The 11,803-nt window shown below is 39.2% G+C and overlaps 2 long non-coding RNA genes across 4 annotated transcripts; both read right to left on the bottom strand.

The window, feature by feature from the left end:
* Positions 1-371: 371 nt before the first annotated feature.
* LOC149173364 (uncharacterized) lies at positions 372-4,586 on the bottom strand. Of its 3 annotated transcripts, XR_016259675.1 has the most exons (5): positions 4,244-4,586; positions 3,908-4,002; positions 3,200-3,573; positions 858-928; positions 372-723 (listed from the first exon to the last, which is right to left on the bottom strand). It is a non-coding gene; the product is annotated as an uncharacterized LOC149173364 (long non-coding RNA). The 3 variants fall into 3 exon arrangements; XR_016259676.1 differs by lacking the exon at positions 3,200-3,573; XR_016259674.1 differs by lacking the exons at positions 372-723; positions 858-928 and having other exon boundaries at positions 3,444-3,576.
* Positions 4,587-4,865: 279 nt separating this feature from the next.
* LOC149173363 (uncharacterized) lies at positions 4,866-7,556 on the bottom strand. The gene is made up of 3 exons (XR_016259673.1): positions 6,591-7,556; positions 5,033-5,104; positions 4,866-4,898 (listed from the first exon to the last, which is right to left on the bottom strand). It is a non-coding gene; the product is annotated as an uncharacterized LOC149173363 (long non-coding RNA).
* Positions 7,557-11,803: the final 4,247 nt, after the last annotated feature.

The following is an 11,803-nucleotide window of genomic DNA, read 5'->3' as shown; positions in this document are numbered from 1 at the left end:
CTTATATTCTATTGGATGAACAATTAACTGCATGAAAGTCTTTGTGTTTTCTTCATATTCATGCAGGTATGTGACAGTTAGTGAGGCCAATGGAAGAGAACTTTTATACTATTCTGTGAAGTCAGAAAGTAATCCAGCAAATGATCCACTTCTTCTTTGGCTTGAGGGAGGTCCTGGTTGCACCGGTTTCACTGATTGTCTATGAGATTGGTCAGCTATGGGAATTATTGCTCTTATTATCTATTTCAATGCTTAAAGTTGCTATTTACTGAATGAATTTTGATCTTGTACACATTAAGTTTTCAAATTGTGTAATCTGGCCATGGGAACAGCTTGTTCAAATGGCTAACTGTAAGCTCACTTTTGCCCAAGTTGTTGGAATTGGCACCCAAAACCGAGTCAACTGCTGTTCTGGAGGTATGGTGCCTGCCAAATTATTGCCCTCCAGGGATCTGCACAAGAAGGTATATACTTATGCGAGTGCATTTAAAATAATCAAAAGGGAGACATGCTAATGCATTTGTTAATAATATCCAGCGTCGGGCTCGATCAAAGTGCACCATATTGGATTTATCTTACATTATGGCAATGTTTGAAAAATTTCCAATTTCATTGGGAATGGCACCACTAAGCCAATTCAAAGCCAGATCCAAATTCTGTAGATTCTTTAGTTGACCAAGTTCTCTCGGTATGGTACCCAGTATATTGTTTGCACGAAGGTTCCTGCATAAGATACCAATTTGCTCAAGGTTGTTCATGTCAACAGTTCGACAAACATATTCATATTTCTAGACTAACTTATAACTGTACAAAAACTTGGCTCATGTGCAAGCTTCATTTGAGTAATAGGCACTTACAGGTCTGCAGCGAAGCTAGAAGGGCCAATTCTGGTGCTAGAACCCCTTTAAGAGATGAGTTTGGAAGATTTCTGCATATAAATTTTTAAAACTTATTCAAGTACTTTGAATCTCAAGTATACAATGCATCAAAAGAAAACAACTGATTCAAACAACTTGGAGAGACTCAACATCAAATGTTCTTTCAATTCTACTCATTTGAACTTAAAAATGGATCTGTGATTCAATTCATCATGGGATTCTAGGTCGCACAACACCAGGACTTGGGACATGCAAGAGACGTGGATACGAGCGTCCAACACAGGACACAGCAACATTCGAAATGTGACAAGGATATATATATATATTCAAAAATTTAGAACATTTACAAAATATTAATATTGATGCAACTAATTCCTACATCAAACATACAAGAAATTGGAGTATTCAAGAATCAACACACATAAAATAGTAGTTTAGGAGTTAGAACTACAGCTTTCTCATTGAGTCCCTTGATGTCATCGAAATCACAATGTATTACATAGACACTAATATTACAGGTAGACATGCCAATGGCAAAATACAAAGTAGAGCAGATAGCAGATATGGTGGATATGTTCTTTCTTGAGCTTGGTGTCTTGTTATAGCAAAGTGGTTTGCAATGCCGGCAGCTTCTCCTATAGCAAAGTGGTTTAGAGTGCCGACAGCTTTTCCTCGAGCAGACAGAATAGTGACAGCGGTAGATAGACTTGGAGAAGGGGATGAACACCAAAATTGACGTTCTTCCCTTTTTCCTGTGACCTTTGTGGTATAAAAGAAGAACACTAAAATTGGAGAAACAACAATTTCACCTCCTTCATTCTTCTTTACCTACGCAATCACCTACACAATATTAGAGCATTTTCCTGTGGCTGGAAGTGAAAAAAGGAGGTGAAACTGCTTTTCTAGTTCTGTTTTGGCTCCTTGCACGTCCAACACTCGAGACATGATAGGTCATGTGTCAGAATCAAGTTTTCCACGTGTCTTGTTTTTTTTAGGAAATGTGTCAAACTCATGTCCAACACATGCCTAAGTGTGTCATGTATTTGAGACATGGGATACAGACATGCAAACCCTGGGGGATGTGTCTGGCCTCTTAGGAGATACATATAACATGGCCTCACACTATACAATTCTTGGCTATTCTGAATCCATATTAACTATATTACAACCATGATAACCATTCAATTGTTGTTGATGTTGCTTTTGAAAAAAAATGTCCTATTTAAAGTAATAAAAGCACAACATAACATTACATCTGCTCTAGAATGTGCACACTATTTTTTGTGTTCTAAATTGACTCTCTATTATCAATGCAACTAGATACAATGATCATCTGATTGCCCTCATTTTTCTAGGGAAAATAAAGGTTCCCTGGAAACACAAACTGACTTTCACCAATTTAAGAGTGACATAGTGGGTGAGTTCTAGGCACCTGCCAAAACATGGTCGAAATTTTTGTGCGCTTTGCAGGTTTGACAAAAGCAAAAAAAGCATCCTGCAACTTCGGAGTGCAATAAGATTTGCAAATTCTGTAAACAAACTTTAGAGAAATGTAGTTTGAGAAGTGTTATTTTCCTGATAAATAATTGGATTGCTCAAAATTTTACAAGGTTGAAGCCAGGCATAGAAGATCCAACTATAGAGCTTCATAGGGCAAATGGTTGCATATACAAAGGCATACATTCCCAAGTTCCAAGTTCTATGTACAATTAACGCTTAGAAGCCATCCAATTAAAAGGGAACTAGGGAGGGTACATTGTCACCTATTGTATACTCCCTCTGCACTTTGGGCTAGTGCTTTTCTACCCTCAGGAGAGATCCTTATGTGATCTAAAGTGCAAAAAAAATGACTTTGACCAACAAAGACACTTGGTATCAGAAAATTAGTTTACTGTAATTCAATTGTTACACCTAAATTCTGCTGAGAAATTGATGGGACATCAAGCTAATGTTCAGATCAGCTCTTATAATCATTAATTTGCTAAAATTCTTTGTGCAAATCTGCTCTCAAACACCTCAAATCTGCAGACCCACATGTAAATCTTCAAAAGCAATGATGAGAAACTCTTAAAATTTTGTTTGTGACTGTAGTGCCTTGAATTCTGTGGGTTATGGAGACAAGTGTAGAAGAAAATTAACTGAGCAGGAGTGATTCCCAAGGCCAACCAATTCAGAAAATTCCAAGTAATAAAAAACACCGATAAAATGAGAATTAGCCTCCAAGTAACTGTCACCTTTATCCAATGCCATGCATACAAGGTTTAGAGATATTGACTTCAAATTCAAAGTGGATGTCAACAGTCAGATTACTTCAAAAGCACCTTTTCCCACCAAGTTCAATGATGCAGAAGCATCATCACCACCCCACCATGGTTGCAGCATCCCATGAACATTGAGAAGAGGTCAAGCGAGATAGCACTGTGGAAGAGACAGTGGGTAATTTTCGTCCCAGCATTCATCCTCCACCATCCAAATTCCCTTGGTTTCATCTGACAACCCACGGTTTCCCAGACCCAAGGATTCTCGTAGCCAGCTGGAACTTCTATTTCAAGAGGATTCGATCAGTATTTCTAACGTTTACATTTTGAGCAGTCCAAGCTGTTAACAACCCCATGAGAAAATGACCATTTCCGCGTTGCATCATCTCTAGTTAGTTCCTTGTAATCAGCCACACTTAATTTGAATGATGGCTTTTCTGCTGCCAAAAGATAAAAGGCTTTATAAATTTCAGGAAGCCCAAGACCTAAAAAACAGTAAGAACAGGAAGAAAAAAAATGTCTGGAACCGAACCCTCCTCCCATCACCCCCAACCCCTAAATGGATACTAAGAATAATAGATATTGAAAAAAAAGAAAAGAGTTTTCTTTCCATTTTTCCCATTACTAAGCAGTAACTTCCAGTAGGATCTTGGACTTTATAGAGTAAGCACCATGCTGTCTGCATAATGCAACTTGAAATTTCCAATAAAAAGATTAAAAACATTTCATCTTGTCTCTGAATAAAATGAAGAATGAATGAAGAAAAGTTACCAGATAGTTTCCAAAGGACCCACTGCAGTTTTAGCCTTGGCCCTGGACAAAGCTCCACTGGTAAACTCTCTAAATGATCTGCCTTTGTATAAAGTCTGCATGCATATGAAGATTAATAGGTGAGAGAAATTGGGATTCCCATATCAATATAAAGAGACAGAGCAGTCGGAGGGTCAGCATTTTCTTCAAGTAAAATTTACTGCAGTGGGTTTAGCATGAAATTCTCTCTACTCGGTTCAGTAAATAATACTTAAATCATTGGGATTGAAATTTGAAATTGAAGATCTCCAATGTTCTACTCTGGAGTCTGTACCAAGGGTAGAAAAGCATACTTACTTGGAATGCTTTGCGCAGATCAGGAGCCTGAAAAATTTCTTTGCTGGGTAGTTTATCTAACTTTACTTCCATACTTTTCATAATTGAGGGATCCATGGTGCTCAGAGCCAATAGCTCTATGACTTGAAGTTATGGGATTTTCACACCCCACCTCAATTCTTGCTCTTATTATCTATTTCAATGCTCAAAGTTGCTATTTACTGAATGAATTTTGATCTTGTACACATTAAGTTTTCAAATTGTGTAATCTGGCCATGTGAACAGCTTGTTCAAATGGCTAACTGTAAGCTCACTTTTACCCAAGTTGTTGGAATTGGCACCCAAAACCGAGTCAACTGCTGTTCTGGAGGTATGGTGTCTGCCAAATTATTGCCCTCCAGGGATCTGAACAAGAAGGTATATACTTATGCGAGTACATTTAAAATAATCAAAAGGGAGACATGCTAATGCATTTGTTAATAATATCCAGCGTCGGGCTCAATCAAAGTGCACCAGATTGGATTTATCTTACATTATGGCAATGTTTGAAAAATTTCCAATTTCATTGGGAATGGCACCACTAAGCCAATTCAAAGCCAGATCCAAATTCTGTAGATTCTTTAGTTGACCAAGTTCTCTTGGTATGGTACCCAGTATATTGTTTGCACGAAGGTTCCTGCATAAGATACCAATTTGCTCGAGGTTGTTCATGTCAACAGTTCGGCAAACATATTCATATTTCTACACTAACTTATAACTGTACAAAAACTTGGCTCATGTGCAAGCTTCATTTGAGTAATAGGCACTTACAGTGTCTGCAGCGAAGCTAGAAGGGCCAATTCTGGTGCTAGAACCCCTTTAAGAGATGAGTTTGGAAGATTTCTGCATATAAATTTTTTAAACTTATTCAAGTACTTTGAATCTCAAGTATACAATGCATCAAAAGAAAACAACTGATTCAAACAACTTGGAGAGACTCAACATCAAATGTTCTTTCAATTCTACTCATTTGAAATTAAAAATGGATCTGTGATTCAATTCATCATGGGATTCTAGGTCGCACAACACCAGGACTTGGGACATGCAAGAGACGTGGATACGAGCGTCCAACACAAGACACAGCAACATTCGAAATGTGACAAGGATATATATATATTCAAAAATTTAGAACACTTACAAAATATTAATATTGATGCAACTAATTCCTACATCAAACATACAAGAAATTGGAGTATTCAAGAATCAACACACATAAAATAGTAGTTTAGGAGTTAGAACTACAGCTTTCTCATTGAGTCCCTTGATGTCATCGAAATCACAATGTATTACATAGACACTAATATTACAGGTAGACATGCCAATGGCAAAATACAAAGTAGAGCAGATAGCAGATACGGTGGATATGTTCTTTCTTGAGCTTGGTGTCTTGTTATAGCAAAGTGGTTTGCAGTGCTGACAACTTCTCCTATAGCAAAGTGGTTTAGAGTGCCAACAGCTTTTCCTCGAGCAGACAGAATAGTGACAGCGGTAGATGGACTTGGAGAAGGGGATGAACACCAAAATTGACGTTCTATAAATTCCTTGAGAATTCACTTTTTTTTAGATCCTTTCAAAGCTCATTTTCCATAGGAGTTCACGATTTGTTGTTAACTATCCTCGGCTGCACTTGGAGATGATACAGCGCATAGCAACCTCCCGTGAAATAACAACAGAAATCTTATAAATCAGAAAGAGCAAATCAACATTGCCACGAAATACTCTGATATGCACCTTTGTGCTGCAGATTTTGCATCATATGTAAATTCTATACTGATAAATATATCGCTTTTTTCATCTGAAAAAAAAAGGTGTATGGCGTCATAGAACAGGGTTATCCTTAAACCAGTTTAAAAACAAGCAGTACTGAAAAGAATTATTATTTAGCTCAGACATTGAAAACCACAAAATGAACCTACAGAAGTTCTCTACCCTGCACGGTGTAACTTCAACAGGACATACTCTTTTTTGATAGCGGTTTGAATATTCTACTTTTCTTCTTGCTTTACTTGATGGTCTAAATATACAGATGTATGTTGACACAGGCTAGAATAAGCTGGCTGAACATCTAAGAACAAACAAAACATTACCAGAATTAGCAGAAAATTTATATGTATCCTGGTCTGGTTTAAAGCTTCATTTTGAAGTATGTTGGCTGAATTGTTCGGATTTAAAACTCTGATATGCACCTTTGTGCTGCAGATTTTGCATCATATGTAAATTCTATACTGATAAATATATCGCTTTTTTCATCTGAAAAAAAAAGGTGTATGGCGTCATAGAACAGGGGGCAATCCAGCTAGCTTACATCAGTTTTATCCTAGGATCATACCTTTGTCTCTATAATAATTCATGGCTGATACCACTGTAGATTCTCAACATATGCAGATCCTTTTACACCACAATGACATCTGCACAGATTCCCTTTTAAAAACCCCAAGCAAATGTCTAAAATCCTGCAGAGATTTAAAAACCCCAAGCAAATGTCTAAAACCCTGCAGAGATCTTTTGGTTTGAGGAGGCCTCTACGTTCAGATCAAAGCTTTCAGCAGGGCGCTTGTCATACGAAGAATAAGTCGTATTAAAATGATCAGCAGAGATCCTTTTGATGGTATCCTTAGCTGCGAATCCAGAAAAGTCTTCCCACTCAAACGAGGGTATCCAGGGCGATTTACTTTTCATAACCTTCATATCAGAGTCTTGTCGCATTGATACCTCCTCCCAGATTCCGAAGTTCCCGTGAAAGGTCTTCATATATTGAATTTTTTCCAACAGTGCAACAAATTCCTCAAAATCATCTCCAGTGCTCTTTGATGCAACAAAAAAACTCAAAATCATCTCCAGTGCTCTTTGATGCCCTGCGCTGCCTTTTGGCCTCGGCTCCATCTTTTTCAATTTGTGAGGCCTTCTGTTTACCCGCAGCACAGGATTGGAACTCGAGCAATCGTTTCGGTCCCTTCCAGGAATCTATGGACACAATATAAATTCATTCAAAGTTCAGTCATCCAAAACTGAAACCAGTATTAATTACCTGCAGAGTTCAGTGTAACGCATGATCAAACAAATAAGAGAACATAATGTGAACATAATCTCCAACGAGACAGATTCTCTATTTTTCATCTCAGAATCTGCATGTGCTGTAAGATCAATTTGGAACTGTTTCTGATGTGCAGCAGCACAACCGCCTCTTCTTCATAGGGACTCTTCACGGTCAGCAAACATCAATTGGTAAAGCCGCCTTTCTGTGTGAGTGAATCCCATTGACACCACCGTTTTAGCTTCTCTGTGCGCTCTTCATTACCCGGACCGCCTCAGTGACATTTTTGATCGACGGTTGTGGTGTTTGTAATCGTCTAACATCTCATCGTACGGAGTGAGAGGAGTACACGTAGGCAAACTGGGGGATGGATCTCAGAGGGAAACGCCTTACGGCGTAATTAGAAGAAAAGGGTAAGCTCTTACGATTTCAAGATAGTACTAAAGTCTTGGATGATATTCTTAATAGTCAAAGGTCTCCTGCTATCAAAACTGGTCTTGGCTTCCATGAAAATGTTGAAGGTGAATCGAGTTCACAAGGTGAGGCAAGGAACTCTAAAGAGAAATCTAAAGTGATCAAAGAAGAAATGAAAGATCAATCTCATCATCAACCAAGGAAAGAGATTCCTCAAAGAAAATCCTTTACTCCTCCTACGAATAATGTTGAATGTTATGTATGTCATAATCTTGGACATGTTGCAGCTAGATGTAGAAGAAGAAGGGTTCAAGACCATTATGCAGAAAGATCATCACATTCAAGGTACTTTAATGGATATTGCTTTGCTTGCAGTATGTATGGTCATAAAGCTGCTGACTGTTACAAGAAGAATATGAAACATGTAAGATGTTATGCATGTAACAAGCTTGGACATATAGCTAAGGAATGCAGGAACAAAGTGTGGGAACCATATCAAAAGGAGAAAATGTCATCATCACGTTTGAAGATATGGGGGAAAAAGGAAGTACAGTCAGAAAAGGGCGGCACATCACAACGTACAGACATACCAGAATCAGAGGGAGTTGAAAGTACAAAACTTCAGTGTCCTGAATCTCATATGCAAACTCCATAAAGGAAAGTCACGTATATACGTGAGTTGGATACTGCACAATCGCGTATATGATTGTTTGAAGAAAGGCAGTAGGGAAAGTGAAGTTGGAAGTGAATCTATGAAGTATGATCTCTCGAGCACAAGATCAGATCTGCGAATCTGACTGTCAGTGGCACAGAGGAGGACTGTTAATTGGGTTCTAGTCAGAGGTATGCAGACGATTTTCAGTGAAAGTGCAGACGCACGTAGCAGAGCGAAAGTTCCTGTGCGGAGGAACGCAGGTGATACACAGTGAAAATGCGAGGATACGCAGCGAAGGCACAGTTCCAGTGCGGAGGTACGTGGCGTGATAGAGGTTCAGGTGCGGAGGCACAGTGAAAGTACGCGGCGCTACAGAAGCCGCAGGTGTGTAGATACACGGCCCGATAACATCTAAGGGTGTGTGGCCACAGTAGTAGTACGCGGCATGATTGAAGAAACAGTGCGTGGGTACGCGCTGTAGTAGAAGGCTCTCTGCGGGAATACGCAGAAACACAGAAAGTCAAGTGCGGGGATACGCAGAGGAGCGGAAGGTGAAGTGCGGAGCCACGCAGGCCATATAATGAGAAACTGCGGATCTGTCTTAAGGCATTTATTGGCTGACTTTTCTTGTTGATAAGATCTGACAGATGGCACCAGTTTAGGGGGAGCATATGTTTTTAATGCATTGTTGGAATTATGGTTAATAGTCCTTGGTGATGAAGATTATATGGCTAAATGATATATCTTGCTATGATGTGGTTATGAGTTGTCCATCTCATATGATTCTTGGATTTACATAGTTGATTTTCAGATCAGATTTATGGTTGATTCTCTGATGCTACATATCTGGTGCTTACATGGTGATCTTCATAAGGATAAGAAGAATTATGATGCAAGATTCGTATTATTCTTGGCACATATGAGGATTGTTAGCTGGATACATGGGTGATTATTCAAAGTTGCATGATGATGATGAGCTCTTACCTAAATGATGATAGGTTGTTTCGTACATATGTTGATTGATGCAGATATTCCCAAATGATGATCATGATGGCTATGGTGTTTCTCACATAGAATGTGAAATTCTGTTGATGTGGACATACCTTTATGATTCATGCACTAATTGCTATTGACAGATACTATGAAGCAAATCATACAATGTTGTTTCTGATGTTTATCATGATCTTATTTAGGTGTCTGATCTCTGTAAAGGTCATATCAAGACTCATGATGTAATAGTGTGTCTCTATCTATTGTAGTCATTTGATGAGATCTCTTCAGGTCATGTAACGGCCTATGTTGGTTTCCCCACTATGCCTGGGATGAAGATGTAATATTTCTGATGTATCCCCACTTGGTTGGGTGGATGATCCTCACTTGGTTGGGTGATGGATATATGTATTGAGTCTTTTGGTGATAGGAAGGTCATTTATGATGTATAGAGTCATGTTCTTCTTGTAGAACATCTTTTTGCAGACCTTGCTTACTGTCAGGGGGAGCTTGAGCATGAACAACACTATATAACAGAGCAGTCATTTCAGCATGATTAGATTGGTGCACCATGGCATATACAAAGGGGGAGCTCATCTGATTTATAGTCAGGGGGAGCATAACCCTTTGCCCTTGATGTCAAAGGGGGAGAGTAATGTGGTGTTGTTGCCATCAAGTCCAAAGGGGGAGATTGTTGGCATTATGATGCATGTGTTGTGCTTGATGGCAACCCACTCATAGAAGAACATCTCACTTATATACATTCAGATGAATCTACAGAAGAGATATCAGATGTAACATAATTCAAGGATGCATGACAGTTCAAAGGAATCAAATGACAAGTTCTTAGTATGACAAGTAAGCTTTGCCATCAAGTCCAAAGGGGGAGATTGTTGGCATTATGGCTAAAGTGTTGTCCTTGATGGCAACTCATACAGGTGATGGATCACAGTACAACCAGTCAGTAGCAGAGATTGATGATTAGCTCACAATAATGAAGAAAATAAGAAGTACGCAGGTACACAGTACAAAAGGCGCGGACCCGCAGGAATATCATAGATAAAGTGCATACATACCCGCAGGTACACCATGTAAAAGGTGCGGACCCTAGTTCATGCACTTTCATGCAGTGAAAAAGTATTCTCACGTGGGAATCCAATGGTGGACCATAGTATTTAGCCCGACGTATTTGATCCTATGGTTTGGTCAGTGGTATTGTTTTATATTATTATTATTATTATTGAGCCCCATGTTTTTGGGCCCCTTGTATTGTTTATCTATGGTATTAACTCATGGTTTTAGAAAGAGCTTTCCTATATAAAGCAAAGGAGATTATTTGGCTAGACACTTGTGAAAGAAGAAGATCTTAAGAGAAGCTAGATCTGAAATTCTAGAGAAACATGAGGGTTACAAGTTGGATCTACTAATGGGTTGATATCTCCTCGGCGCATGATCATATCTGTAGATCTGATAGTCTGGGTTATCCTTGAAGTCTGAAAATTGTCTATACCCGCAGGACCGCAAGTGCAGCGAAAGAAAAGTGCAGAGATACGCAGGCGCAGAAGCGTTGCAGGTGCGCAGATACGTAGGCGCAGAAACGCTGCAGGTGCGCAGATACGCAGGCGCAGAAGCGCTGCAGGTGCACAGATACGCAGGCCCAGAAGCGCTGCAGATGCGGAGGTACGCAGGAAGTCCGTGAGGCACAGTGCGTGGGTGCGCAGGAAAGCAGTTGGAAACAGTGCGGATGTACGCAGGTGTTCTATGGGTGAAGCTGCAGACTTTTCATGAAATCTATTTAGCTGCTCCTGTTTATTATTGTTGTGTTCTGGGTTTTGAAGTGATGTTTGGTATTATGAATGATTATGATTAGCTTCAGTATTGATAGATGAATGGATCAGGTTCATAATGACTTATCCTTATATGATCTGGTGGACTAGATCTAGTTGATAACTCTCATTGTATATGTATTGATCTGGTGATTGGGTGATTCAGAAGGTTGTTTGATTATGAGCTTCAATGTTGTTGTTGGGTCCAGTATGAAAATTGGATGAAACGTGGCCTTTCAAATTATGTGTTGTGCTTCAATGTATCCAGTCTGAAAATTGATGAAACGTGGTACCTGGAGGAGAGAAGATTGTAGGTCAGCACCTACATACTAGTATCTAAGATAGTACAAGAGCTAAAGGAAATCTTTGGAGCATTGTAGCAGGTAGCAGCCTGCGTACTAGTAAATGGATAGGCTAGTACAAGAGAAAAGGGGGTTGTAGCTCCCGTACTGGTATAAGACTGCACCAGTACAAAATATTGTAAAAGAATTTTCTTATTAAGAAGAAGATTGAGATGACTTGCAGCAGGTGGTTTTCTCCCGCATTGGGTTTCCACCTTATATCATGGTGTTCATGTGTGTGACTTATGTGTGATGGTCTGTTCTATTTTACTGCACCAGTTT

Source organism: Pinus tabuliformis, chromosome 4_2 (genome assembly GCF_031772625.1).
Source record: "Pinus tabuliformis cultivar Carrire ecotype Pingquan chromosome 4_2, CPIR1, whole genome shotgun sequence".
Lineage (NCBI taxonomy): Eukaryota > Viridiplantae > Streptophyta > Pinopsida > Pinales > Pinaceae > Pinus > Pinus tabuliformis.
This window is presented reverse-complemented; position numbering and strand designations above follow the sequence as displayed.